Source organism: Cataglyphis hispanica, chromosome 2 (assembly GCF_021464435.1).
Source record: "Cataglyphis hispanica isolate Lineage 1 chromosome 2, ULB_Chis1_1.0, whole genome shotgun sequence".
In the NCBI taxonomy this organism is placed as follows: domain Eukaryota; kingdom Metazoa; phylum Arthropoda; class Insecta; order Hymenoptera; family Formicidae; genus Cataglyphis; species Cataglyphis hispanica.
Window position 1 is genome coordinate 15457952 of NC_065955.1, and position 27345 is coordinate 15485296.

A 27345-nucleotide genomic window follows, 5' to 3' on the forward strand; every position below is an offset into this window, starting at 1 on the left:
ATTTATGTAACTTAAAAAATAAAATCTTGAAAATTTTTAAAATCGATCGCGGTATAAAAAAAAAAAAACAAGAGAACGACGGCGTTTTTTGAAATGCGTATAATGACGCGAAGAAAGAAAAAAATTCTGCAAACACGAACGCGAATAGCAACGTTCACAGTTTTACCGGAGCCGTATTTCGGCGTTTTCTCTCTCTCTCTCTCTCTCTCTCATTTTCGGTCGGCATGTGCATGTGTGCTGTCGGGTTTTAAGCCGAGGGCTGTGCAGCGCATAACTCGTGACGCCAGAAGCGGATTACGCGGCGAGTTAGCGAGCGGGCGGGCGCCGGGACGTGGGTCAGCCGCCGCCTATCGCGATAGCTCAGGATCAACCGGGCCGCGCGGGCGCCGTCGAACGTCAAAAGCTCGCTCATTAATTAATCCGCGGCCACCTCGCGCTCGCGATTGTGCGTGCATGCGCGATTGCTGCCCCGATTGCCGCGTAATTGTTAATTGTCGATAACGATATGCGGTTTCGCGCGCACGCAAGCGAAACTGTACGATCGTTTCGTAGGTGGAGTTCACCTTGAGGATATTTGATATTCTCGGAGCGATTGTTGTATACCCTTTATTTACGCGCGCGTGTACGACCTTAATTTTGGTTCTATTTTGTATTTTATTTGTATGTGCAGATTTAAATACAATCGCGACTCTTGAGACAAGTCGACATATATGTATCGTTGTCTCAGTCGAAAAGAGATTTGTTCTTTTAAATCAAAGATTTATTTAAAAATATAAAGTCGTATACACAGTTGAAAAGTGAAATTGATTAAATTGAAAATTGAAATTTTCAATAGAAAAAATAGTGAAAAATGAGTGACTTTATTTATTTAGCGAGATTAACAAATAGCATCTATGATTTTACGATTACTGTGAAAAATCGCCTCATCAATCCGTAAAGTGATCCCGTTCAAAATCAACCGACTTATTATGATTCTCCCATTATAATTTCACGTCTCTTGCGCGTCTCATCTCGCCGACATCGTGAAAAAAATATAAACAACATGGATTCGTGCGTATTTATTTCCGACCCACAGATCTCCCTACACTTATTCCTAATAATATCCTTCACTGAACACACGTTCAAAACATACGCATGTTTCAGTGAAGGATATTACATATTGGAATATTCAAACAGAGACTGTACAAAGGGTATACAAAAGCTATGGGTATTTTTTAATGATCGATATCACTGGTGACAGAATGAAAGAATAATGATAACGTTTCAAATTCAGCTATGCGCGACCTTTACAGATTACAAAAAATTTTGAAGTAATTTATAAATAACTTGGCAAAGAATTTAAAATTTTGGTAGAAAATATAGATAAATTTAAATAGAGAAAAAATTTTGCGCTTCTTTGATTAATTTCAATTATATTTAATTATAATATTTTCCAAATGGCACTTAATTATTCGGAAATTTAAGGTGGAGGAATTAAAAAGTTGCGGTTGGATGACAAATTTCCGTCGAATCTTCACTACCGAAGGGGAGAAGATCGACGCTGCACGCGCATTCGCGTGCATGAGACGAAGAGCATCGGGAGATCGGAGCATCGAAAGCTCTCTTGCGAGAGCGCAGCAACGAAAAACGAGACCGAAGCGGCGAGGAAAGACGTTCGACGAGGAGGCGAAAGGGACGAGCGGGGACAAGAGTTAGATTGGCGAGGGTAAAAGAAAGACACGACGACCGGGAAGACGGAGGAGACGTGCAGCCGCGTTGGCATGAGAACGAAGCTTAAGCTCGGGTGTGTTTGCCGTCTCGTGGCGAGCTGGCAGGCACTGGCGTGGCAAGACGTGGCGAGGCGGGGCAAGGTAAGACGAGGTAGAGAGCTCGAGTCGGGTTCCCTCGCTTCCGTTTTGTTCGTTTTTTGCCCGCCGTCGTCTCCGGTCCCCGAAGAGTCCTCCTCGGCTTCTTGCCGCTTCTTCTCTCTCTCTCTCTTCTTTTTTCTTTCTCTCTCTCTCTCTCTCTCTTTTCTGATCTTACTCAGACTCGCCTCTCTCTGCAGCGCGCTTCGACTTCGTCGAACTCTACGACATTGAGTCTTCCTTCTCTCTTCTTTTCCGATCCTTCTTGTTCTTTTTCTTCTTCCTCCTCGTCTGTTCCTTGCTTCTCTCGATTTTTTCCCCTTTTGCGCTGTGCTTCGCGGAAGAACTTTGACGCGCTCTCTGCTTGCCGGTTCTTTTTTTTTTTCTTCCTTTTCACAAAGCGCGAGCACGCCCCCGTCTTATTACTCTTTAACGTTACGTTCGGAAGCGTGCGACGATGCCGCGGCAAAGCGAGCGGCACGGACAGCTAATTATCCTCCCTGCCGCTCTATTTCCCGTTCGCCCTCCACTTACCCCTATCCTTGATCGAAGTTGCTAATGGAGATCTCCCGCACGATGTCGCGCCCTTCCTTTGTCGACGGCTCCCCGCTGTGCCCCGCAGCAGCGCCACCAGCAACTTCCGATGTGGAGTAAGGTGGTCAAAGCTATTCGCGAATTTATATGTGTTGCCACATAAATTATTATAATTGTTTACTATTTTGTGCGATTATAATCAGTCATATTCAGTTTATAATGTGTCGAATTTTATGACACTAAAAAGTCATATTTGTCATTTTTCGAATGAAGCGAGTTTCCTTATCTAAAGGAAATATTGTTTATATATATATATATATATATATATATATATATATATATATATATAAATTATGTATAATTATACATGTAATATAAGAAAAAAAAATTTATTTATATATTATTCTTTTTTATTCAGAAAGCATCGATACACTAGCTGCGGCGACAAAATGGCGGAGAGGATGGCAATATTGGCGCAGAGCGAAAAATTGGCATGCCTGCACTATAGCGTCGGTATCCTAAATATGGTTCGCGCGCGCGCTATACATCCGCACGCCCACGTTAAACATTCATCCGTTGCGGTCCGCCGCGGCGGTGTTGCGGATGGAACCTACGAAAAAAAAAAAAAAGGTAGAATCGTGCCGTTCTCGTGCGCTACTTCGAGGTAGAGAAAATGGAAATGCGGACGGACAGGATCCCGGGTGTTTCCTTTGGCTGATCGCCAAATTTACCGTGTTTCGATCTTATCCCTTCTTCTTCCCTTTCTTTGTACGTGGCTGCTGAGAAATTTACGTATGATAAATGTGGCCGATAAACAAACGAAAACCAAACGTATGACTTGAAGGACGAAAAATTCGCGTTTGTTATAATTAAACATTATTAAAAACCGCGCATAACGTGACAGCTATATTGCATTATATTTATAGAGATAACTGACCTCATTGTTTATAAACATCTATCGGGTGCATTAAAAATAAAAGTGTTGTCACAGATGCAAATTCTTTCCGAGGATGAAAACTTTATCACGGCATCTTATATGAGACACATTTTCTTAAAGACTCGTGTCATATATTATTTACGATGATCATACAATTTCCGGCTGCCAGAGCTGTCTGTCCTTTGTCGCATCCGCGATAATCGCGCGATAATTTGAGTTCTTCGTTCGCATTCGCGTTTATTCGATCGATTCACTCTTTTGTTCCCGTGCTTAACTCGCGATTGCCTCGAGTTCGACCTACTGAAAATAACAATGAAAACGAGAGTTGTTCCGCCTAAATTCGAACGATGTTGATTATGATCAGATAGAGTGGAAATACGGCGCTGATTAGGTCAACCCAAATGCTAATTATCATTAACTTTGCTCATTATCATTAACAAATAAATTATTCCTTGATGAAAACTACTAAACTCATCAAAATATTCGACCTATCGAATAAGTACGGTTGTCGGAATTTTAAACGTTTTTAAATTTTGAATGCGCATCATACTATTCTTGTGTAAAAAATTAATGGTTCTCTCGCTATCAAGAGAATAATATACACACACACACACACACACACACACACACACACACACACACACACACACACACACACACACACACACACACACACACACACACACACACATATATATATATATATATAAAATATTCTTTTTTCATGTCTTAAAAATAGTTTTTACAATTCCTATTATTTTGCAAAATAGATAGTCACTTTAGGAACTCCCGTATATATATATATATATATATATATATATATATATATATATATATACATGGAGATTTTTTTTTAAATCGCCATCCCCAAATAACCGTCGTTACTGGCGCGCGCGCATACATATATATACGTAGGCGGCGCGCGGCCGACAAAAGTTGCGTGGACGAGATGCACACGCCACGGTGCACGTGCGTGCTGCCACGCTTTCGAGGGCGAGTGCACACGCGACGGCCGGGCGGGTGTATCGTTATCGCGCGTCCGGCTGTCGCGCGCGCGCGTTCGTTTTCATCGTCGGTGCCGCCGCTCGTGCACGCACACATACGTACGTAGGTACCTACGCGCGCGTTGTTAGAATATATCGCCGCCGCGCGTCGGTGTGGGCGGTCTCCCGGTGTATTCCCGCGCTCGGCACAAATATTATTGCGTGCCGGGATAAATTTATTGTCGGCGTTCCGCAACCGCTCGCTACCATTCCGCGCTTACGGACGAGAAAACGGGTAAGGGGGAAGGGGGGAAAGTGTAGGCGAGAAAAAGGTAGATCCCAAGAGTAGATCTTGGGTGCTCATTTGAGAGATACATCCGGTGTCCGAGAGAAATAGAGAGAGAGAGAAGGAGAGGGAAGGAGAGAAAGGGGAGAGAAGAGAAGGAGAGAGAAAATTAAGATAAAATAGCGCACGATTCCGTATCTCATTAATAATGAAATAAACGATGTTGATCGTTCGTATGCCAAGCGATATATGACATTCCGTGATGGTGTGAAATTTTTGTACATATAATATCCTTCGGCGACGACGATATCGATTAGTACAGCTGACTGCCACCTTCCGTGATTATTCTAATGCCCCGCGGCTAGATTCATCCGGCTACGTCGCCCGTATAATCCTGTTTGGTTTTTCTCCTCCTTCCAACGATGCTCGACTTCGTGATGCGCGTCGACGTATCGCCCCGAGCGGCGAATGTTGTTTGCGCGACTAGAGAACGACCTTAAAAATATCGCGCAATCTCGCGAGGCACGAGCTACGCTTTTGGCGTATAAACACGTATAAAAGTTGTGTTCGCACGTCGTCATGGTTCAGTAATTATAATCTTCCTACAGCGACTGTTATAATACAATATATTCTCTTTTACGCAATATTATAGAAACAAAAGTAAAATAATGTCTTTTTTTTTTAATTTTAAATTTTTTAATTTTACGTTCCTCACGTCATTAATATATATATTTTTAAAAGTGAAATAGAAGTATGAGAAGGAGATAAAATTAATTTTTCATTTTTTAAAAGCTATCGAAAGCTATCGAAAAAGTTATAAAGACAATTATAGATTCAAAGCACGTGCAAAATCATGTGATTAATTTAATCCAAAATATCTCCAGAAATTTTTATCTTATTTTATTTTAAATTTATATATACATACATATCAAATTTAATAATATGAGCTAATATACATTAAAGTGTAATTCGAAAAGTTTTAGTTAACTTGGGTATATAATTCCATCATTTTCAAAATAATGAACATTTTAATTCCGATTATGAAAGTGCTAATTTATATATACCACGAAGTAGTAGATTTATAGCAAGTGGACAATTAAACATAACACATTTATAATTTTCTTACAACTTCTCTCTTATGGCTCTGATAGTTTATTGAAAAAGACGAGGAATAAAAATAGACATCACCATCAAATTATTCACTTCTCTTTTAATTACTCGATTTGTCGATAGGAATTCGACTTTCCCGGAGCGTCGTCTCGCCTTTTAATGTAGGCGTCGCGCGGGATCCGGTTAACTCGGCAGCAAAATTCTCGTTGCAAGCTCAGCATGGGGGTGTCACGCCAGCTTGCCGGGTGTGGGAGGACGACAGCGTAAGCGACGAGAGAGCGAGGAGACGCGGGGCGTTATGGTCACGAAACCTCCCGAGGGTAGATGCGCGCCTCTGCCCCAGAATCCCTACGGAGTCGAGAAACTTCCCTTCCGAGAGGGAAACGAGCGGGAGGAATCTCTCTCGAATAAGCCGCACGCGAAAGCCTTGGATTTCTACTCGACAGATGCGGATTGGCGGATCGGCCGATTAATTGAGAATTTCTGTTTCGTTCTGAAAACCGGAAACGGCAGGAGAGACGAAAATAAAAGAGAGTATTCTATATCGAGACATTTTAAGGAAATATTAAAATGCGGAAATATTATGAATATTTTTTTATAAGAGAACTCTTTTTTATAAGAGAGAGAACTCTGTGTGTAAGGGATCTGAAAAGGTTATTATTAGATTGTATTATTTTAAACAATTCTTTTATATTTTTTAAAATTTATCCTGCACGCAGAAATAGAGAAAAGTTAATAATAGTGTTTCAAATTTTTAAGAAAATTTTATTTTGTTTTAGGCTTTTTTATAAAGCAATTGGATATTGAAATCTGAGATGTTGATCTTCAAAAAATTTATATCCTCGCAAAAAACTACGATAATAAAGATCAAAAATTATGGAACAATACTGTTTAAATTATTGAATTATATATATTTTTTCCAATATATAAAATAATAAGGGAGATTATATTTCTTTTATTTACTTAGAAAACATTTTAAGAAGATAGCAAGTATACATACTTTTTTTAAAAATAAAACTTTTTAATGTAAAAAATTTATATGAAACATTTGTGAAAGATGGCGAATACAGATAAAATGAGTAAACTCATATTTTTTGAATTGAGTATTTTTAAAAGCAAAATGTTACATTACGTTGTTGATGTATAATGTACCCATTGGATATGTAGATTTATATGGAACATCCTAATCTAATTTTTCTAACCGCACTATGAGAGAGAAATAATGAAAAAAATATAAATGGGGCAGATTTAGAAACATAAACATGGAGTATTATCAAGAATAATATTCAATGCTAATGTGTAATTTATCAAAAAAAATTACAAGAAAATTACTTATTTCAATATATATAAAAGTATAATTATCTTTATATACATATATACACATATGCGCCCGCGCTTACATACATACATATTGTATGTATATTGTATATATAAATATATATGTATGTATATATATTTTATTTTTGTGTAAAGACCGTGATTTTTCTTTTTTGATAAATTAAGCATACACACATTTCATATACAAAATATATTAATGCATATTTTATATACATTGGTCTCTTTTTTATTAAAATTTTACACGGAAAAAGAAAGAGAAAATTATTATTGATATCATTTGAGTGGCAACAGCATAATATACACCTGAAATAAATAGCTAGGAATGTCGATAAACAGAATTGCCGACGAAAAAGAATATAAATTAAAACAATCGTAATTGTAGGAATAATTTATATCACAATTAGTCCACGATTAATCCACATTTGTCATTAAAATGAGGCTGCAATATATTTTTTAATCAATTTACCAGTTTCGCAGATTTCGCAAATAGGCTGTGTTTCGATAGACTAACTCAGACATCAGACTGTCAATATTGATAGTACTTGAAAATTATTTACATATTTAATACTTATAATTTCATATTGATCTGTCAATTAAGACGGAACACGGCCAAAATATCAGGAAAAATGGAAATAAGTGTGCACGAATAAGAAAGAAAAGCGAAGGCATCTATGGAAAAGGTTTGTTTGTTGAAAATTGTCGGTCTCGCATAACTTTCGGAGCTTATGCCACGGGTATACGTCAATTCTCCGCGCGCGCGTGCGAGCGAAAATCCACACGGGGATGACGCGCCCTCGTTTCGGAGCCGAGTGCTCCGTTAAATTATTCGGGGCGCTTTCCGCGCGCGCGACGAATGGACCGGCGAGACGTTTTAAAGAGTCCCGAGAGAGCCGGCTGGCTATAAATACGCGGGTTAAAGGAAACGGTTAAAATTAGCACCTGCCCGACATCGCGCACGGCGCGACGGCTCGATTTTCAACGTCCGTTGCTGCATTTATTCCGAAAATAAATTAAGACATACAGTAAGTACGTGTAACGAATCGTCCGATTAATCGGACGTATCCTTAATCTCTTTAATCATGATGACAGGAGAAAAACACATTGTGAGCTCTATGAAAGTAATAATAATATTATATATATATAATGTACATTCGAAAATATATAAAATTAGAGAATATAAAAAATCGCATAATGATGACTTGAAAGGAAAAGAGCAACCATCCTCTTTTTCTTTTTCTAATCAAATTTTAATAAATATACATCGATAAGATTCATTTGCAAGAAAATTTTTTTCTAACATTGAAAATAATAGCAACAGTTGCAATATTGCTACAAATTTGATGTAATAAGTATATTAAGTGCAATTTTTTTATCTCACACATTAGAGTGTCTATATTACTTTTCGCTAATGAATTAATTCAAAATGATGAAATCGGTGACGAAATGAGAGCACACATTTGACGCGGTACAATTGAAACTTTACGGCGTAATGTCGCGCGGGTGATAGAGCCACACGGTTATAATTTTTCATGATAGCTCTGGTACAAGCTCTGGTAAACGAAATTATTAGCCCGGTGACGGATCCCGCTCGCGTTTCGGTCGTCGATGTAATTTTCAATCGTGGCCGGAAATTGCTGGGAATATTTTTCATGCGTATGCCGATATAATTGAGTTCATAATTGCCAGCGGAATCGGAATCCACGTTTTTTTTACGCTTTATCGCGCGATGTTCGTCCGACAACGCTACCTAACCAACAGTGAATCCGATAGTGTTAAAGGAATCAAACGCGGATAAAATAAAAACCGTCGCATATCCATATCAGAGAAAGAGAGAGAGAGAGAGAAATATAAAATATAAATAAAATAAATATCAAATAAAAAAAATGCAAGACTTTTCGCGACATATCCAGTCATTATAAAAGTTGGCATAGTAAAAATATCTTTCGTAATCAATATTCTCGATATCGGCTGCGTGATCGTACAAAGAATTCCTTTTGCCATTTCAGAGCGACTAGTTGCCGAAATTCTGCTCCCCTCTTCTTGACGCTGTCAATCGAAAACACGTAGCTCTAGTCGGATCATTACTCTCGGTGTCTCCGAACTCCTCAGCGGGAATACTCATGTCTGAGCACTTTCCTCAGGATCTCACCCCTCGAGAGAGACTCAAGGTGGGAGAGGCGGAGACGAGGAAGACGCGTAGGGAGCAGCCGAGATCCGAGAGCAGGAGCACGCCACTGCTACTTTACGATGAGGAGAGCAGCCAGCCAGCCAGCCAGCCAGCCAGCCAGCCAACCACCCTGCCACACCATGGAATATTGATATGTAAATATAGCAGCTACGGTAGCGAGAGACGGTGACGCTGGCGGCGGCGGTGGCGGTGGCGGCCCTGCAGCAGCGGTTAGAGGGGCGCTAGCAGGTTAACGAGCGGCTTGCAGAGTGGCGCGGTCGAGTAGGGTAGTAGGGGATAGCGCGCGTGGGTAGCCGGGTGATTGGGATGGGATGGTTAGCTCGGCTGGCTCGAGGGGACGACGGCGTGGCGGTGGCGGCGCGACGGGGCGCAGCGGGAAACGAGCGTGGGTGGGTGATGAGGGGAGACGAGTTTGGGGTTGGAGGACGCGGGTGTGGAGGACGAGAAGGGGGAGAGACGGTTGGGTCGCTGCCGGCAGTATAACAGAGACGGCCGGGCGTGCCGCGGAGCGTGCCACCAAAGGGGATGAGAATTTTCCAGCCGCGGCAAAAGTACTGTCCGCGCGGCGGCCGCGCGAAAAATCTGCGGAAAATTGTCGGCGGAACGCAGACGCGTTTGAATTTAACGGCGCGATTCCCGGAGAGCGTCGGCGTCTTATCAGAGAGACGATTTTTTTTATAGACACGTCCATCATGCCACGAGATCGAATCTAGAGGCGATAGAGCGGACAATTGTATGCCGGCGGTGTATAGGGACATGCCCTGCGGGACACGGCGGTGGAACGGGGTGGTTGGAACGGGCCACGGAAACACGGAGAGGGCGGGAACACGCCGGCCGAGCGAGGCGAGATGAGGCGGGGTGGGACGGGCGAGGCCGCTGGAGGGTGACTACGGCTTTCTGTATGCGCTTGTCTGTGTGTGTGTGTGAGTACGTATACGTGCGAGAGTACGAGCTGCGGGTGAGAGCGAGCACGTACGAGAGTACGGTGAGTCGAAGGGTATCTTCTATAGATGAGGAGGGGAATGGTCGGTCGAGGGCTGAATTCGACGTCGAACTTCTCTCTCTCTCTCTCTCTCTCTCTCTCTCTCTCTTTCTCTCTTTCTGTATTCTTCTTTTTCTTTCTTCTACTTTTACGATTTTTCCACTACCTCTCGTTTTTTTTCTCTTGCTTTTTTTCTTCGTTGCTGCCCGCAGCTATCTCCGTTGCCACCTTTGTCTTCGCGTGGAACGCGTCGGATTTTTGACAGAAGCCACGAGGGATGATCACGCGAGACTCGAGAGACGCTCGAGTTTATGCGACTCGGTCGCGATGATGAAAAGACGCTTTGTCGCTAATAGAGGAGCAACGTTCGTTCATAGGCTGTCTCTTGAATGAACGGTATGTTTTTTTTTTTTTTGTTTTGTTTCCTAGAGAGATCCTTCGCCTCTCGTTAGCGGTCTGACATTCTAAAAATCCCTACTTTTCAATTATTTCGATTTATTACCAAAGAAATGAAAAGTTATATTTGATGAGCGTCGTTATGTATGACTAACTTAAAGTACCTCGTATGATTAAATTAAGCAACATTTTTGAGTGACAAAGTGCATTTTTTGCGCTTTTTTTTTATTTGTATTAAAGCCGCAAAAGATGCATTTATTTTTTTCAAATATATGAAGAATAGGTAAGAAAAGGTAAGAACAAAAATCTATGTTTTGAAAAAATTTATTCAAAGATTTCAGCGCGCTGCTCTCCCATTTTAAGACTTCGTGTAGAAATAGATGAAAAGCAATTTTTGTTTCAAGTTGATTAGTTTTATTAGTTTTATTTTCTAATACCAACATGTCGTTAAAATGTGTTATTATAATAGTCAATATATAATAATAATCATATTGAACCGAGAAATTATTTCGAAATTACAATAATAAAAATGAATCAAACATAGATAGCTCATAAGATACCTTTATTAGCAGTCATTGTTCTCGCTTTTATATCTTTTCTGCATCCTTCATATACTCGATTCTCGTTCGATCCTTTTAACCAATTTTTCTTTTTCTTTTTCTCTATTCATCCTATAATTTTCAACTTCCATTATATCTGTAATCACAATCATACTTATCGGTAATGTGTTGTCTGATTTTGTCATTGTTCCACACAATCACACGTGTGTCTTAAATAAAACGCAGACGATTCTGACTTCTAATTGCGAGAGATAACGTGTCAAAAAATATCTCATTCGAGTAGCACGCGTACTAAACTCACCGAAAATTTATTGTATTAATTTAATTCTCGCGAGGCATCACGCCACAGTGTCCAGCAGACATAATGAAAATTAACAATCAGCGAATTATGGCAAGTAACCGCGTCCGAAATTACTCGCAAAACTTTATATATATATACATACATACATTCATACACACATATATATACACACTTATATATATATATATATATAAGAGAACTATAAAATACGCTTTCAGAGAGTGATAAAGAAAGCCAATTTTTTCGTTCGCTAATTTTTTAACATCCACTCTGTCTCATCAAAATTTATCACCATTCTCAAATTAAAATTCCAATATAATAAAATTATTCAGAATTAAAAACTAGATTTAAATTTTTTTAAGCCTGAGAAGCTTCTAATGTTATATTATTTTATATATTACCATTTTATTTTTATTAATTCACATAATTATTTTATTTTATTTTTAATTAACAAATATGGAATTCATTGCCGTTTTGATAATCTTTCGTTCCTCTTAGTGTTTTTTAAGCAATATTTATCAATCGTCCAATCTTGAAATCATCTTCTCTTTTTTTCTTTTCTTTTCTACAGATTATTATTTTTTTAAATTTCTTTGCAAATACGTGAGTGATATAATTTTTTAAATTACTAAAATATTCATCTTGGATGATAAATTGCCGATATTTTTCGAATACTAATATGCGATTCGATAAGGTTCTTCCTCCTTGTTCAAGCTCGTCTTTCATCCGTCGCCAGGATTGTCAATGACGAAGACCTTATCTGCACTCCCGCAACGCCAGCGGAACTTTTTACGATTGGCTCGATCGTTAAGCGTGACCGTAGCCGTCGTCATAAAGCCGGTGTCAATCGTCGCGTTGTGGCGAAAAGAAATCGGAACGAAAGAGCGAAGCTAAGTGAAGGAAAATATTGCGCGAATCGACTCGGTTAAAAAATGTTTCTTATATCGCGTTTTGTATAGCCGGCTTTGAATATTATCCAAAAAAATTCTTTATTTAAAACCGAGACATATCTGCAAAGATACATTTTTTTAATAAATTTCTTACTTTATTATATATACATATATTTTTTTTTTATTAATACATAACTTAATTTGCAATATTTATGGAAAAAATTGATGGCGAACATATGGGTTAAATTTCCAAAGAAAAAAAATCTATTCTGAACTCTTTCGAATATAAAACACGTTCCCGTCGTTGCTATCTTCTTTTTGCTTCCCTTTCACCTTTCCCCTTTCTCTCGCTTCTCCTATATAGTCCAATCCGAAATACCTCTAGCTTCAAAGGACCGTCTTACCAAGAGAATTCTTTGGCTGACTCTTCAGTCGAGAGTCGAAAGCGTTATCGCGGCTGCTTGAACATTTTCGGGGTGCTGCGCATTCGCCGCCCGAGATTGCCGCTGCTTCTCCGGCAGGTGGTTAAAGGGTTGGATATACATCGCACGCGATGGTGGAAAGCCGATAGAACGGGTGGTAAGGGGAGGAGGCAACACTCGAGTACCGCCGTGGGGCTTCCGTTTATGGGCGTCGCGACGCTCAGCGACGAATAGAGAGGGTAGGTCGACGAGTTCTACACTAGCTGAGTGAGGTAATCATCCCGGTCGGTTACGATGCTGTTAAACGTCGCTCCGTGAAGACCTGTCTCCCCCCCCACCCCCTGCTCCTCTTCTCCACGCTCTCCAATATTCCTCGCTTGTATCAAGGGACTCTCTTTGGTCCTTCGCCAGTTTAATCCTTCCATCGTTCCTTCCGTCGTCCGTCGTTCGACTTTTCAGCGTAGCAGTTTCTCCAAAAATTAATAACTTTTTTTTTTTCTTGAAAGAATTTCTAATCTTGATAATTTAGCGAATTTCCTCGAAAGTTCTTTAAAACACAAAATTGTCTTATAATAATTTTTTATCCGAAGAAAATAAAGAATTTATCACGAATGATGATTCGACTTATGCATATTTCCAGTTATATGTAAATATATGTAATCTGATTTAATATATCTTCGTAAATGCCTATATTAACTTATACCTAACGAATCACTTTTCTTTTCACATATATTGTAGAGGATTCTTAAGAAATATAACGTATTTTGAATTACATAACGCTTCTTTTTTGTTCGTGAGATGTGATTTTAAAATATTACAATTTTTATACTTGCTTGTATCATCTCTTTGTTTTATTTTTCTTTTGTATTTATTTTTTTTTATTGATAATTGCTCGTCACTGTCAGTGCTTAGTATAAACTATGTATTTTATAATTTTACATTATTGTAGTAAACGCATGGTCAGGGGAGTTTTGCCTCAAATCTAACTGTAATTTAAAATCAATAATAGATTTGAATTATATTAATTTTTTTAAAAAAAGTAAAGTGCAAAGGAAGGAGTTTTTTCCCCGCTCACGCGTTTATTTTACAACAAAGTAACAAAAACTATAAGATGTATAATTTGAAACTCTGCGCACAAAAAAAAAGTTTAAAATAAATAAATTTGATATACCTGCATGTTTTTGAATCTTTAAATAGATATTTATAACAATAAATGACTTAACGACAAATGCTTATAATAATGATGAAACCTGCTAATGTTGAACTTTTTGAAAGTTATTAAGAATCATGATCTTGAAAATATATGTCAAAATTAAGGTCATTGGACTAAATCTCCTTTTCTCTAAAAATTTTATTTTTATAATATTATAAAGTTGGATATCTCAAGATCAAAAAGAGAACGTCAATTAATTCAAAGTGTGTATTACTTAGAAATGCACCGTCTACAATATATGTATAAAAGCAAGCGATCCGTAAGATATAAGTATTAATATATAACATTTACAATATTTTTTTCAAAATAAAAAATAATACAAGTCAGATCCTTGTCAGTTTTCTTTAAAAAATTTTAAATTTCAATTTTATAAATTATAAATCAAAATTTAATGATATGACGTGGCCTTTATTAACTCTGAAACTATTTGATTAATATTCACCGTCTAATGTTTTTCTCTCGCTTGTCTGTAATGACTTTATTCTTTAGATCTACAATTTCTTCTCTATCTGTACATAAAATCTTCGAAGCTCGTTATGGATCGTCGTGCGTGCAACGTGACGGCAGCGAGGCAAATGAATAAATTTGAACGACGTCAACGTTTCTTGCGCGGCTCGGGATTTTCCCGAGGATCTTGGGGAACGGTGTCATCTCGTTGAGCTCACGAAAGAGGACCCTCCAGTACACGAGGGGAAGTGGGGGAATTCTCTCTTGGGGAGGACAAATCCCGTCGCTCGTACGGCGCACCTGCGCTCGTTGCCTCGTCATCGAGGAAGCATTACGGTCTCCAATGGCACTGTTCTTGACATTACAGAAACAATAATAGCCCATCTCTGATAAACGTGATTTGTTTTTCCTGAAAATTTTCACATACTTATTTAAATTTTCATCTTTCTTTTATTATATCGTACGTGTTTTATCACATTTGATAAATCAATTAAGTATAAGTAAGCTGAAAAGGTTGATGCTTTGCATACAATTATTATAAAAAAATATAATTATCTTTTATATATGACTTATAGAGTTTCATATAAAGTGTTGCAAGGTATTCTATTGGAAACTTGAATTCAACAAATGTTTCAGACAAAATTTATATGTGATCCGCGACATTGGATTATTTTTAATGATATATTTTAACAGTTAAAATTTTTCTCTAATAATTTAGTGCGTGCAATCTTAAATATATAATATATAATATATTCGTTTATTTTGTCAATTTTTAGTTGTTGAATTTTTAATTGTTGACTTACACAGTTTGTAAACAGAGAGAATTTATGAACTGGTAAATGATTACGCCGTTATTCGACTCTGGGCGATCGATTGCAGTGCACGCGACTAATTACTCCGATTCGCGGCTTATAATTGGGACAATTAGTCAACGAGCCTGCGAATGCGGATGTCCTCGTACTCGCGGAAATTTATATTTTCGCGACTTCGCGGTGACATGCGTTAACCGTGTGTCATAATAAATCATACCGATGACTGTAACTGACAATTCGATGAACGGCATGAGAAAAGATAATGACCGTTTTCAAATATATGATAAAAATTCATGCAAGTTGATCATAAAATTGTAATTATGTATAGAATAAATTGCGAAAAAAATTTGTTTCCAGTCATAATTAAATCATAATTATGAAAGATAAATACTTAAATGCTTAAAAAAAAGAAACTAAATTAAATTTAAAAATAATATCTCTTTCCCGTTTATATGAATATCTATTATATTAAAAAGAGTTTGCTTCAGGTCACAATTAAATTATAATTATGATAGATAAATAGTTAAATTAAAAAACTAAATTATATTTAGAAATAATATCTTTCCCGCATTAGTTTATATCTATGATATTAAAATAAATGCGATATCTCTATAGCGATTACTAACTCTTTCACAATAATAAACAAATAATTTGTATATTTGTTACTTAAAAATTAAAGTGTGTTAGTTTGATAAAAATTGTTCAATAAACTCTCGTTAATAATTCTCTTAATAACTCTCGGTAATAATTCCAATCACTTACAATAAGTAATTTAAGATTTAATATTTCTTCACAGTGTTCGTAATTTTTCTCTCTCCATTTCAGCGTCCAAGAATTCGCATATTTTTTAAGAATACTCGATTTTATTCTAATTTGGCGGCGTTCTCGACCCAATTTTTTTGTATCTCCGAGATACATCAGGAGATACATACCTCCAAAAAGTGGCGGACCGGCGAAGTAAGGTATGATCTAAATAGAACCATGCTAGGGATCGTTCTCAAATTAACAAACTAAACACATGTATAGTAATTCGAGGATATAAACTATTTGTAATAATTAGATAGATTAATGGTTGAGATAAATCATTATTCGAAATATGAAATAGACGATGATGTTTCAACTATTTCCAGTTCGGTTAGTTAACCGGGGGTGTCTCAATATTCAAAATTTAATATAATTTAATATGTTTAATATTATAATATATCAAGTATGCGCATAATTAATTACTGTGCCACACTTCTTCACGGAGATGATCGAAAGCTTGCCGAACTCGCACGATTTGGTAGTGTCGCATGATCAACCCTCGTCTTTACCTACTTTATATCTTTTCCTTTTCCCTAGCTTTTCTCGCTTCTCGAGCAAATATAATACACGCCCCGAGAGGCGCGAGTCGAGCACAATATTGCGTGCACGTGCTCTTGCTTGCGTGCCTCGCACGCATGAGAGCGCGAAAGGAAGGGGTGTGCTCGAGCGAGAAATTCGAAAGTCTCCTTTGCCATTCACGGGTGGACCGCCGTTTAAATATTCATAGTTATCTCCAGGAGTCCTTTGCACGCGCAAAGTTCAATTTTATTCAAAACGTGAAAAGTTTAACGAGCCCTTTACGACTAGAAAGAGAGAGAGAGAGGAGAAAGAGATTTAAATATTCGTGCTTTGTGTCATATTTTACTAGTATTAAGTCGATACTCGAAAGACTCAAAACTATTGCCTCTTTTCCACGGTAATGATTGGTTCTTTCGCTATGCTTATTTCATTAGCTGTCATTGCGGAAACGAATATTTTAATTCAATTTGTACAGTTTGACAATTTAATGTTATAATAGTGGAGAAATAATTTATATAAATAAATTTGTTTGTAATTGTACTCTACTTGTCTGTAATTGTCTCTCTCTCTCTCTCTCTCTCTCTCTCTCTCTCTCTCTCTCTCTCTTTATTTCTACTGTGTTAACGGGGAAGGATTTATGTTTCAAAAAATTCGCTGATTATTGTATCACATGCTTTCTAGTGTTAACAGCTGTTTTATAGCGCGAAGGTTATTATGATAGTTTCGAAGAAGACAGTTTTTCTCTCAAATATGTATAATTGTATATAATAGTGTATCAGTAAAAAAACAAAAGTTTATTATTATCTTAACTTACTCATAAATATATTATTTAATAATTATTACTTTATGTTGAATTTTTTCGTTATCTGTTATTAATGAAATATCATAAATGATATGAAGTAGGTGACTCTGCCTTATATGTCAAATATAACTATATCGCGCGCACGTGTAATATATATACCGTTATAGTATGTAAAATATTTCGGCATCAAAGTAATAAAAACACGCGGTGTTCGGTTTTTGCGACATGTAGCGCGCTAATGTTGACATGCCTCGACTTTGTTGTCATTCGCGTGACGATACTCGAGCAGAAAAGTAGTAGCGGTCCGACGAATTCTAAATGCGATCGCGATCAGTATCGATGAATCATTTGCTATTATAATATATTTAATATTTAATTAACATTTATAAATAATATGTAGTTATATACATATATCGTGACAATAGGCATCAAAGTGCTTATTTCGCGTGATTTATTTATTTAATCAAGCAAGAATCGAAATAATAAGAAAATCAAATTTTAAATTATTTTGTTTTATTGCGATCTTTAGAGACTATAATTATTTCCTTAACACAACATAAAATCAAATATATTTTATACGCAATGTTTTATCATTTAACATATATATATATATATATATATATATATATATATATATACATATATGTGTATGTGTATGTATACATATATACATACGTCATAGTACGTAAAATATTTTAATAGCAAATTATCAACAAGACGGTACTTGGCCTTGGCGGCGTATAACGCTCTATTGTTTACATGTTACGGCCTTGTTATCATTCGTTCGGTGACACTTGAACAGAAATGTAGTAGTGTGCAAGACGTTCCGTCAAATTCCTTTCTAAACGCGATCGTGACAAGTATCGAGAAATGTGTGCAGTGAGCAGCGAGCAGTGAGCAGTGAGCAGTGAGTAGTCAACATATTTATACCAAATACATATTTATAACAAATGTATATATGTTATAATTATATATAGTATCTCAAATTTTATTATACAAAGTAGGAAATAAATGGCGAAATAAATGCATAGCGCACGTTCTAATATATGTATATAAAAAGAGAATTGATATGTTTTTATTGTACAGATTTCTTCTTTATTATATAAATAAAAAATACGTTTAATATGTGTAAAAATATAAAATAAAATAAAATTGTAAATTATCAACATTAAAAGTTTAAAAAGACTAAAAGTGGAGATAATTAATTAACGTTGTGCTCCTTGATTGTATCTTCTTATCTTTCTTCTCAATTAACGAGCGCGCTAAATAAAATAAAAGGTGAAAAAAAAAAATGCGAGGAGATCCCATATCTAAAGTTATTTATATGCAGCGCGTTTACGGACGCGCTTTAAGAGCGATGTCGGCGACGTCTTGTACGTAACGGCGTAGAGGATGACGGCGGTAATAATGTTTATTAATTGCCCGCGGAACGTTAAGCAATACGCCATCGCTTTCGCAGTTTGTTATCGACGTGAGCCGTGGCACCCGCATCGCCGATGTCCGCGCGACTTTTATCGTCGTCAAAGAGGCTTTTACGACGGCAAAGCACGTGTCGCGCGAAGCATTGATCTCTCCTCTTTAATTCTCCATTCCTTTCTCTCTCTCTCTCTCTCTCTCTCTCCATTCCTTTCCCTCTCTCCCTTTCTTCCCTCGCGCGTTTGTCGCGTCCATCCTTGGTGTATCTCGTTACAGGACTCACGAATGCATCGCGCGATTTATCGATATATATATATATATATATATATATATATATATATATATACAAATTTATATCATATGTATATAAATTTGGCGAACATATAAATTTATATTTTTTCTTACATTTTGCATTATCGGCATTTAATTTTTGTTTCCTTTTTCTTTATATATTTCAAAGTTTTTTCATATATTTGATAGGAATATATCTTTCTCAACGAAAATATTCTGCATATTATTATTTCTGTATATTGAATCAAAGAATGTATTTTTGATGCATGATTAATCGTTTCATTTCTAATCAATCTTAAGCTTAATATTACAAACATTAGTAATAGTATGCATCTTTATAAAAAAAAAGAAAAAAATAAAAAATGCGGGATATGTCAACAAATCTAGTTTTCCATTTTTAATAATATATATATATGAAATAATTCGTACCGTGCAGCCGACCTTTCAGGAATAATATTTCTCTTTAATTCTCCGATTGTCAGGCGGATAATAATTTTAATCCTCTTTGATATGCGCGTATGCAACCGAAAACAGGTCAGCGTTTGACGTGCCAAGCAATGAGATCGAATTTGCAAAATAGCCTGCGTTTTTGTGACAGAAAAAGCTCGGTCGTCATGCGACGAACTGATGTGCGTATACGCGGAAGAGCGCACGCTGGAAGGAAATGAGAAGTAATGAAGTCGCTCCGTTCGGCAAAGTTACTGGCTCGTAAAGCAACTGCGAAGTGACGAACCGAATGGGGGCGTGGAGGCAAGAGAAAATGAAAGAGAGCAAGAGAGTAAGAGAGAGAAAGAGAGAAAGAGAGAGGCGACAAAAGTTACATAGATAAAAGAAAGTCGAGAAAGGTGGAGAGAGAGAGAGAGAGAGAGAGAGAGAGAGAGAGAGAGAGAGAGAGGAGATGGACACGATCCACCGGAAAGGGAAAGAGTCGGAACCGAGGATGGAATGACGGAATGCAAGGACATGTCAGCGCAAGCGAAGAGATGGCAGAGGGTGGTGGATCCGCGCGCGTGTACGGCGATATGAAATAATTAAACTCGGCCTCGACGGTAGCGAAGGCGACGGCGTGGCGCGGGGGTTAGGGAAAGAGTAGGGTGGGTAGGTAGGTAGGGGATCGGGAGCATTGGATGTCGGAGGCCATGCGACGCGCTGCAAGATGCGGTGACGCGACTGGGGGGATAGGGGGATAACCGTATTCCATGTACCGGTATATGAAAGGCAGCAGCCACGTCGCCCGTTCCCGAGACTCGAGCTGCTACCGCTGCCATCGTCGCTGCGGAAAAGGCTAGGTCGGAGCGCGTAGCAAGAGAAAGGAGATGAAGCGCGAGGTGGCAAGACCGGAGCGAACCGAAAGTCGAAGAGAGACAGGCGGCAGAGAGTGAGAAGAGGAAAGGAGGAGGACGGAGAGAGAAAGATACGGAGAAAACGGCACGAGGAACTAGCAGAGGACATGGTGGCAAGGGTGGCTGCGAGGGGACGGCAGGAGAGACGACGATAGCGGCGCTGCGGCGTAACGACGCTATAACGCGAGCCGCCGGGTGATTACCTACCACCTCCGTTACTCGATTCGCCCTCCCGCGTCGAGTGACGCGCGGTCGTGCCGTGCCACGCCGTTGCCACGCCGTTGCCACGCCGCGCCGGCGTGGCAACGGCGTGGCGCGATACAGCGCGGTTTGGCTTGCGTTGAGACTCTTTCGGCATTCTCTCTCTCTCTCTCTCTCTCTCTCTTTCGATCTACTTGCTCGCTCGCTTCTATCCCCCGATTACTGTTGCGCGCAGCGACCGCGCCATCAGTCCACCCGAGTAGTAGTCGTCGTCGTCGTCGCCGTCGTCGTCGTCGTACGGCTCGCCTGCCGCCCAACGTCGACGCTCTAAACGCGACGCCCCCCTCGTAATGACGCTACCAGGGACACAACCCCGCGACGTGAGCCTCGTGTCGGTGTGAGACTTTTCTACGAACACGTAATACATAGTCGCACGCGCGCGCGGGCGCGTGGGCTCAGCTTTCCGGACGGCGATATCGCCGGCGGAGAATCGCATGATGAACAGAGCGGAGCGAGCGGGAACATGTCCCGAGGATATGCCACGGACCTGTGCGGCGGATCTTCAGTGGTCGGCTAGACATGCCTCCGTGTTTCCCCGAATTGATGAATTTCTCGAAGGGGAAATTAGAAAAAGTTGCAATCTGACAATCACCGTCACGTCATAAGACCTTCTAATCTCTTTCCTTTTCCTTCTTCTATCACTTTATTCTTAAGAAAATTTTTTTCTTATTCATTTTTAACGAATTTTTCTAACGAACATTTTTTTCTAATGCGATTTCAAATTAAAAATCATTTTAACTAGTTACCTAATTGCGCTCTCTTCAATTAATTTACTTATCAGTAAATAAAATAATTAATAATTGAGTCGCATCGATAAAAATAAAAAAAAAAAAAATAAATTTAAATTTATTTTATCTTTTTTTTCATACTAGTAATATATCAGGGCGAATTAGACTACGTTCTTAGTTTGACATTGTGTGGTTTCTTGATAAGAGAGATGCAAAATGCGTATAAAAGAACGGCTATTATCGAGAAAGTTACGTTAGTGCTCCATGAGCGAGGGAGCAACAAATTAAACCGTAAATCGTAATTGACCGTGCGTTTTTTGTTTTTTTCTCTCACTTGTTTTTTTTATTTATCAATGCGCTGTAGTAACGGTTAACCGCGGATGTTTCGAAACAATCAAGCGAATGTGTATCAGAGTGCCGCGAACGATTCGAAATCGGAATGAGTGCCGCCGTTATAAAATCGAAACAAAATTGCCTACATTGATCAAATTTGCAGCAGGTGTCGCGACTTCCATTGACGAACAAAGACAATCAAAATTCGATGTGACTTCTCTCTCCTCCCCTCTATTACGCTTATTATTATCTATCTGATTATTTCTAAACTTCTCGTTTCTGATGATTGATCGTTGCAAAGAATTTTTTCTCATTAGCGGAGCACGCTTAACGTAAATTTAATGTAAAATGAAATAGTAGTGGAAACAGAATTTTCTTGTTTCTCTCTCTCTCTCTCTCTCTCTCTCTCTCTCTCTCTCTCTATCGGAATTTTGAAACCTTATTTTTCTTCGCTCTCTAAAGAGCAAACATTAAAATTCCTAACGATGTGTATGGATGATAAGGATAGCCGGAAAAACTTTCGATAGTGCGTGCATTCTTCCATTTCATAGTAATTTCATTTTTATTTCGCAAACAAAGGAGTGCTAAAATTCAAATCATCATGCTAATTATGAATGGCGCAGTCGCGCGGTAAACGATTAGAAATTAGGCCATTGATCGGAATAATCGCAACCAATCTGTTGCCGGCGCGTTTCCGAAAGCACACGAAGCTTTCATATTGCTGAGACGCAGGAGGCATAGGTCGCCCGGGGGAAACAATTGTAGCGTGTAAATTGAAGAGAAGTATCGCGCACCCAGAGTGCGACATTCAGAGAAGGCGAGTGCGCTCGCACTCCGATTAGGTTTTTAGCAATAAAAGAAGTTTTTCAAACTAAATTGTTTTATTTATTAGAATTTTTAAGAACAATATATACGTTTGATGATATTTATAAATCTAACAACCGTAACGATGTAAAATATTATAAATATATATCAGAATTTACAGTAAAATACTTCAATAAAATAAAATAAATATCAGAAAATAAAAAAGTATGGTAATTTATAAATAATTCAATATAAATATATATATATATATATATATATATATGTATATATATATGTATATATGTAGATGATATATACATAGATGACATTTAAATTTTAGTATAACTTTAAAAAGTTAAATAGTTGCTATATGATGTGCGACAGAAAATTTTAGCGGCATTCGTGATGTAAACACGTGATGCAAACACGAAAATAAGCTTACCTATAGAATTGTTGTAGGGTCGGCAAATGGGCGAGAAAACGCAACTGTACTCTTTGGCCAACCACGACAGCGACTCTCGGTAATTAATTAATTAGCTCACGAACTGCGCTTCTTCACTTGACTTGTCTGGCTACTATTTCGTTTGCCCGTCTCTGTCTTTTATCATAGTTGAAATTCATGCATCGCGCCTACACAATTTTTATAGTGGCAGGAGATAAGAGTAATAATTGCATTTCATCGAGAACAAACGCTGTTTTCGAAAATACGATCATACTTGTATGAGTACACAATAATTTTTTTTCCATTTCAGTTCTAACGATGCAAATTTTTCAGGCAATGAATTCGTCAATAATATTCTTCAAGATATGCGTAAAATTTTATCTTAATATAAGAATTGCAAAAATATTAATTCAAATAAATATGTAATTTCTATGAACAATTTCTATAAATTTTGCAAACAATTAAATTTTTTCTCTCAAAATTTTAAAAACTACTCACACTTACAAATCTATTCTTTAATAAAGCAATTAATAAACAACCACACAAATTTCTTACGAATTCTCGCACAAAAGTCAAAAGTTGCAAATTGCGAGTTACAATCTACCTTAAAGAGTTATAAAGATAAGATGAATTATTTGGCGAATAGTGAAAAAAATACCGATAAGATTATTTTACGTGATTGTTGCTCCGAGGAGCAAGCGATCAACTGCATTAATAGTCGAGACTCATCACCATTTTATTCAATTAAACTCGTGTTGGGGAACAATTTCGTAATAGTCGCAACTATTTGCTTCCACACGATTTACTATTTACTAACCGCTTGTTCAAAAAACAAAATCTCTCTCATTTCGTTGAATTAATTGCAACCTTGCATCATTTATATATGTTTCCGTCATAAGAATATATTTTTTTAATATCTCACGATTATATAATTCATTTCATTACTTATTTTAATTCGTAGAAATTTACTATCGGTGATCGATGACGATAAGTCTTATACAAGTCCAAAAATAAATTCCTCTTTGTATAATTTCTCGAAAATTTATTATGCAGTTTATGCTCGCATGAGACAAATTTTTTCCTCTTTATTCTAATCTCTTTTTGATAAACTTACGATCGCACGGTACAATTAATCAGCACACGCGAGATATTTATTCTCTCCGACAAGTTAAACAAAGTTGAAAGTCCGCGAGAGAGACTCGGACGGGAGGTGCGAGTTTTTGTTTTATACCCGAGACGGAAAGGACGCAGAAGACACGTCTGTTTACCTTTTCCCTCGAGTAATCTCCGCTTCTCGAGACACTCACACGCGCGAGCGACGTTCTCTTTCCGTTATTATTCCGCACAATCCTCGAGAAACTTAACGTATGGGTATGTAATAGAAGGGTCTGGCAACGCAACGAGGCATTAACATTATAAAAAATAATCCTTAATGAGTAGAATATCATGATATCTTGTTTATGACCAAATTCGCAAATCAACCCTTTGATATCGATATGCGAGATTCGAGAAGCTATAGATATGTTATCATCGCTCGATTTGAAAAAAAGGACTGCCTGGATGGAATATATAATTATATGCAAAGTCGCAATCCAAACATATATATATGATTTGTAATTTTCTCTGATGAGTATTGTAATTGTCACAAATATTATTTATCTGTCTTATATCACTTTCATATTTTATAAATATTCTACGTAAAAAAAGACTTGGAACAGTATATTAAAATAGTACGATTAAGGCAATTATTTTTAATTTTTTAATTTTTATTAAAAAGTGTGAGATTTTAAACATTTTCGAGACGCAATGAAATACATAATCTCAAATATAAATCAGTAATGCCAAATGAAATTGTAACTAAAACAAGGAAAAATAATATTCTTTCTTCATTTCTTTACATTTTTTTCATAAAGATAAAAAGAGACAAGACATTTTCAAGAAAACTCGATAGTTTATTAGGAAACATCGTTCGTTAAAAAAAAAAAATTGCAAATGATGATCTTGCAAGTCTGTTGGAGGACAATGAAAGTTGGCGCAAATACACAGCGTAAACTTTTTTATATCGAATACAAAGATCCCTAGCAAGAGAAATGCTCCATGCAACATCCGTGCAGCGGATTAAGCAACTAGTCATCGTGTTCGATATCTTGGCGATTCTTTTAGAAACCGCAAGTTCGATCAGTAATTTACGTTGGAGCAGCTTCGTTCATGTTTGAACATTACCTCGCGCAAAGATAAGAATGAGGGTGGGTAAGAGAAAGAGAAGGATGAAATGGGAGATCACAGGGCGGTGACGGGTGTAAAAAAAAATTGGTTGAGAAAAAGAGAATGCGGAGAAAGCGATGAGAGAGAAAGAGAAAGAGAGAGAGAGAGAGGGGAGAGAAAGAGAGAGAGAGAGAGAAGGCAAAGGAAAGGATCTCCGCTTCTTCGCTTCCTTTCCCAAGAGATATACGCTCCTCGATAAACGCTCCGGGCGAGACTCCTCCACTCCATTTTTCCTCTTCATCCTCTTCTCTTCATCTTTCTCTCTCGACTGCACCCTTGCCTCGGCTAGAAGCCAGCTCTGGCCTTCTCGAAAGAGAAGATGAGAGAGAGAAAGAAAGGGAGGGAGGTAGAGAGAGAGAGAGAGAAAGAAAGGGAGGGGGAGAGAGAGAGAGAGAGAGAGAGAGAGAGAGGAGAAATGAAAGGGGTTAGTGGGAATGAAAGAGGTGGCAGGATGAAGGTGCGGGGGTGGCGAGCTCTCACTGCTTTTTGCCAAAGGCCGTCATCCCCGCGGAGCTTAACCCCAGGTTTATCGCGGCGTTATTAATAACCGCCGCCCGCACTCGTCCCCCCTCGTCCCTGAAACGAATTCAGAGTGATACCCACGAGCGAGAGAGCCGCCCTACTCCGCTCGTAAACCTCGAGCGACGAGCGGCACTGCTGCGATAAAGAAAAAGTCATGAAGAGCGCTCTCTCTCTCTCTCTCTCTCTCTCTCTCTCTCTTTTTTTTTCGCTCTCTCTGTCTTCTTCGACAGCTCGGCAATTCGAAATCTCCCTGACACCGATAGACTTCGTCATTTTTCGCTCTAGTCAGTATTAAGTGTACGATAACGTTAAATGTAGTGTATGGAAACTATAGACTTATATTTGACAGTTAATTCTATAAGATTGTTTCAAACCTACATAATTTGGATTCGCAATTTTTTTCTTAGAATCATGATGTGCTTTAAAATTTTTTAATAATGTAAAAATTTTAACCTCAGAACTACTCATATTCATTTTCTCCTCACATATATCTCCTCGTTTTTACAAATAATATGCTTTATAAATCTTATTTTTTCATGCTTTCTATTAGTTTTGGCAAATTTTCTTTCGGTTTAATTTTCCAAGTTTAAGAGAAATATTTCAAAATATATATAATTTTTTTTAAAGTTCTTAAAATGATGTTTACATACATGATGTGTTTATATATAATTATATTATATTTAAATGTAATTATTATAATTTAAATTACTAATTTTTATTCAAGAAGCATCGAGAAACAAATTGATATTTAATTTTTTTGATATTTAATTAAATAATATATCTATGTTTATTTTGTCAAACAATTTATAATACAATTTAATAAAAAAATACAAAAAAGGAAATAATTACTTTCTGTAATTCTTTTCTTGATTCTGAATATGATTCCGGCTTCGAAATTATTACGTAACATTAGTTTTAAGAAATTTGTGGATAAAGTTGGAAAAATAGGTTGTAATGTATTTCACTACGTTATGCCAATGCAATATATGTTACGTAGGAGAGATTTTGTCCATCAAAATTATAAATATGTTAGGATCAACGCTCAAAAGAAAAAAAATTTATTATATCGATTATATTTAATAAGATATTTATTGTTAAAGGTTTATTACGAAAAAGTTATCGAATTAATATCTATTAATATATTGAGGATCTATCAAATAGTTCAATTATATTTGTTCAAATTTGAAAATTTTTTAACTTGTTGAATCTTGTATGAATCTGTGATGTTATTAAAAAATTTAAAATGGCGGAATTAATATAGCAAATTAAATATGCTTAAGTTTTTGTCAAAAATGTTTATACAGGCAAAAATTCATAATTAATACATGCATAATTTCAGTTCTTTGAATTTATCACTTTTGACATTTTATATTCAGACTTAAAAAATTCTTGCATTGAAATAAACGTAATAAAATGCTATTTGTATGTGTTTGTATGTGTGTGTGTGGATAGATTTTTAATGACCTAATTTTAAACTTTTTTCCACAGAGTAGGGTCGCTGTATAACCAGGAATATCCTATTAACCGTAATCAACATAGTAAATTCGATCTTTTTAAGGACTAAAAATCCTA

General features: G+C 37.4%; 1 protein-coding gene and 1 long non-coding RNA gene across 3 annotated transcripts in view; both read left to right on the plus strand.

Annotated features, from left to right (window-relative positions):
• Positions 1-359: 359 nt before the first annotated feature.
• On the plus strand, positions 360-3908 carry LOC126858524 (uncharacterized). The gene is made up of 3 exons (XR_007688685.1): positions 360-480; positions 1465-1850; positions 2797-3908. It is a non-coding gene; the product is annotated as an uncharacterized LOC126858524 (long non-coding RNA).
• Positions 3909-18122: 14214 nt separating this feature from the next.
• Positions 18123-27345, plus strand: part of LOC126858503 (uncharacterized) — a 44846-nt gene continuing 35623 nt past the window's right edge. For both annotated transcript variants that reach the window (XR_007688683.1, XR_007688682.1), the window contains exon 1: positions 18123-18275. The gene's annotated coding sequence lies outside the window, so the exon portion shown is untranslated. The remainder of the gene's footprint in view (positions 18276-27345) is intronic.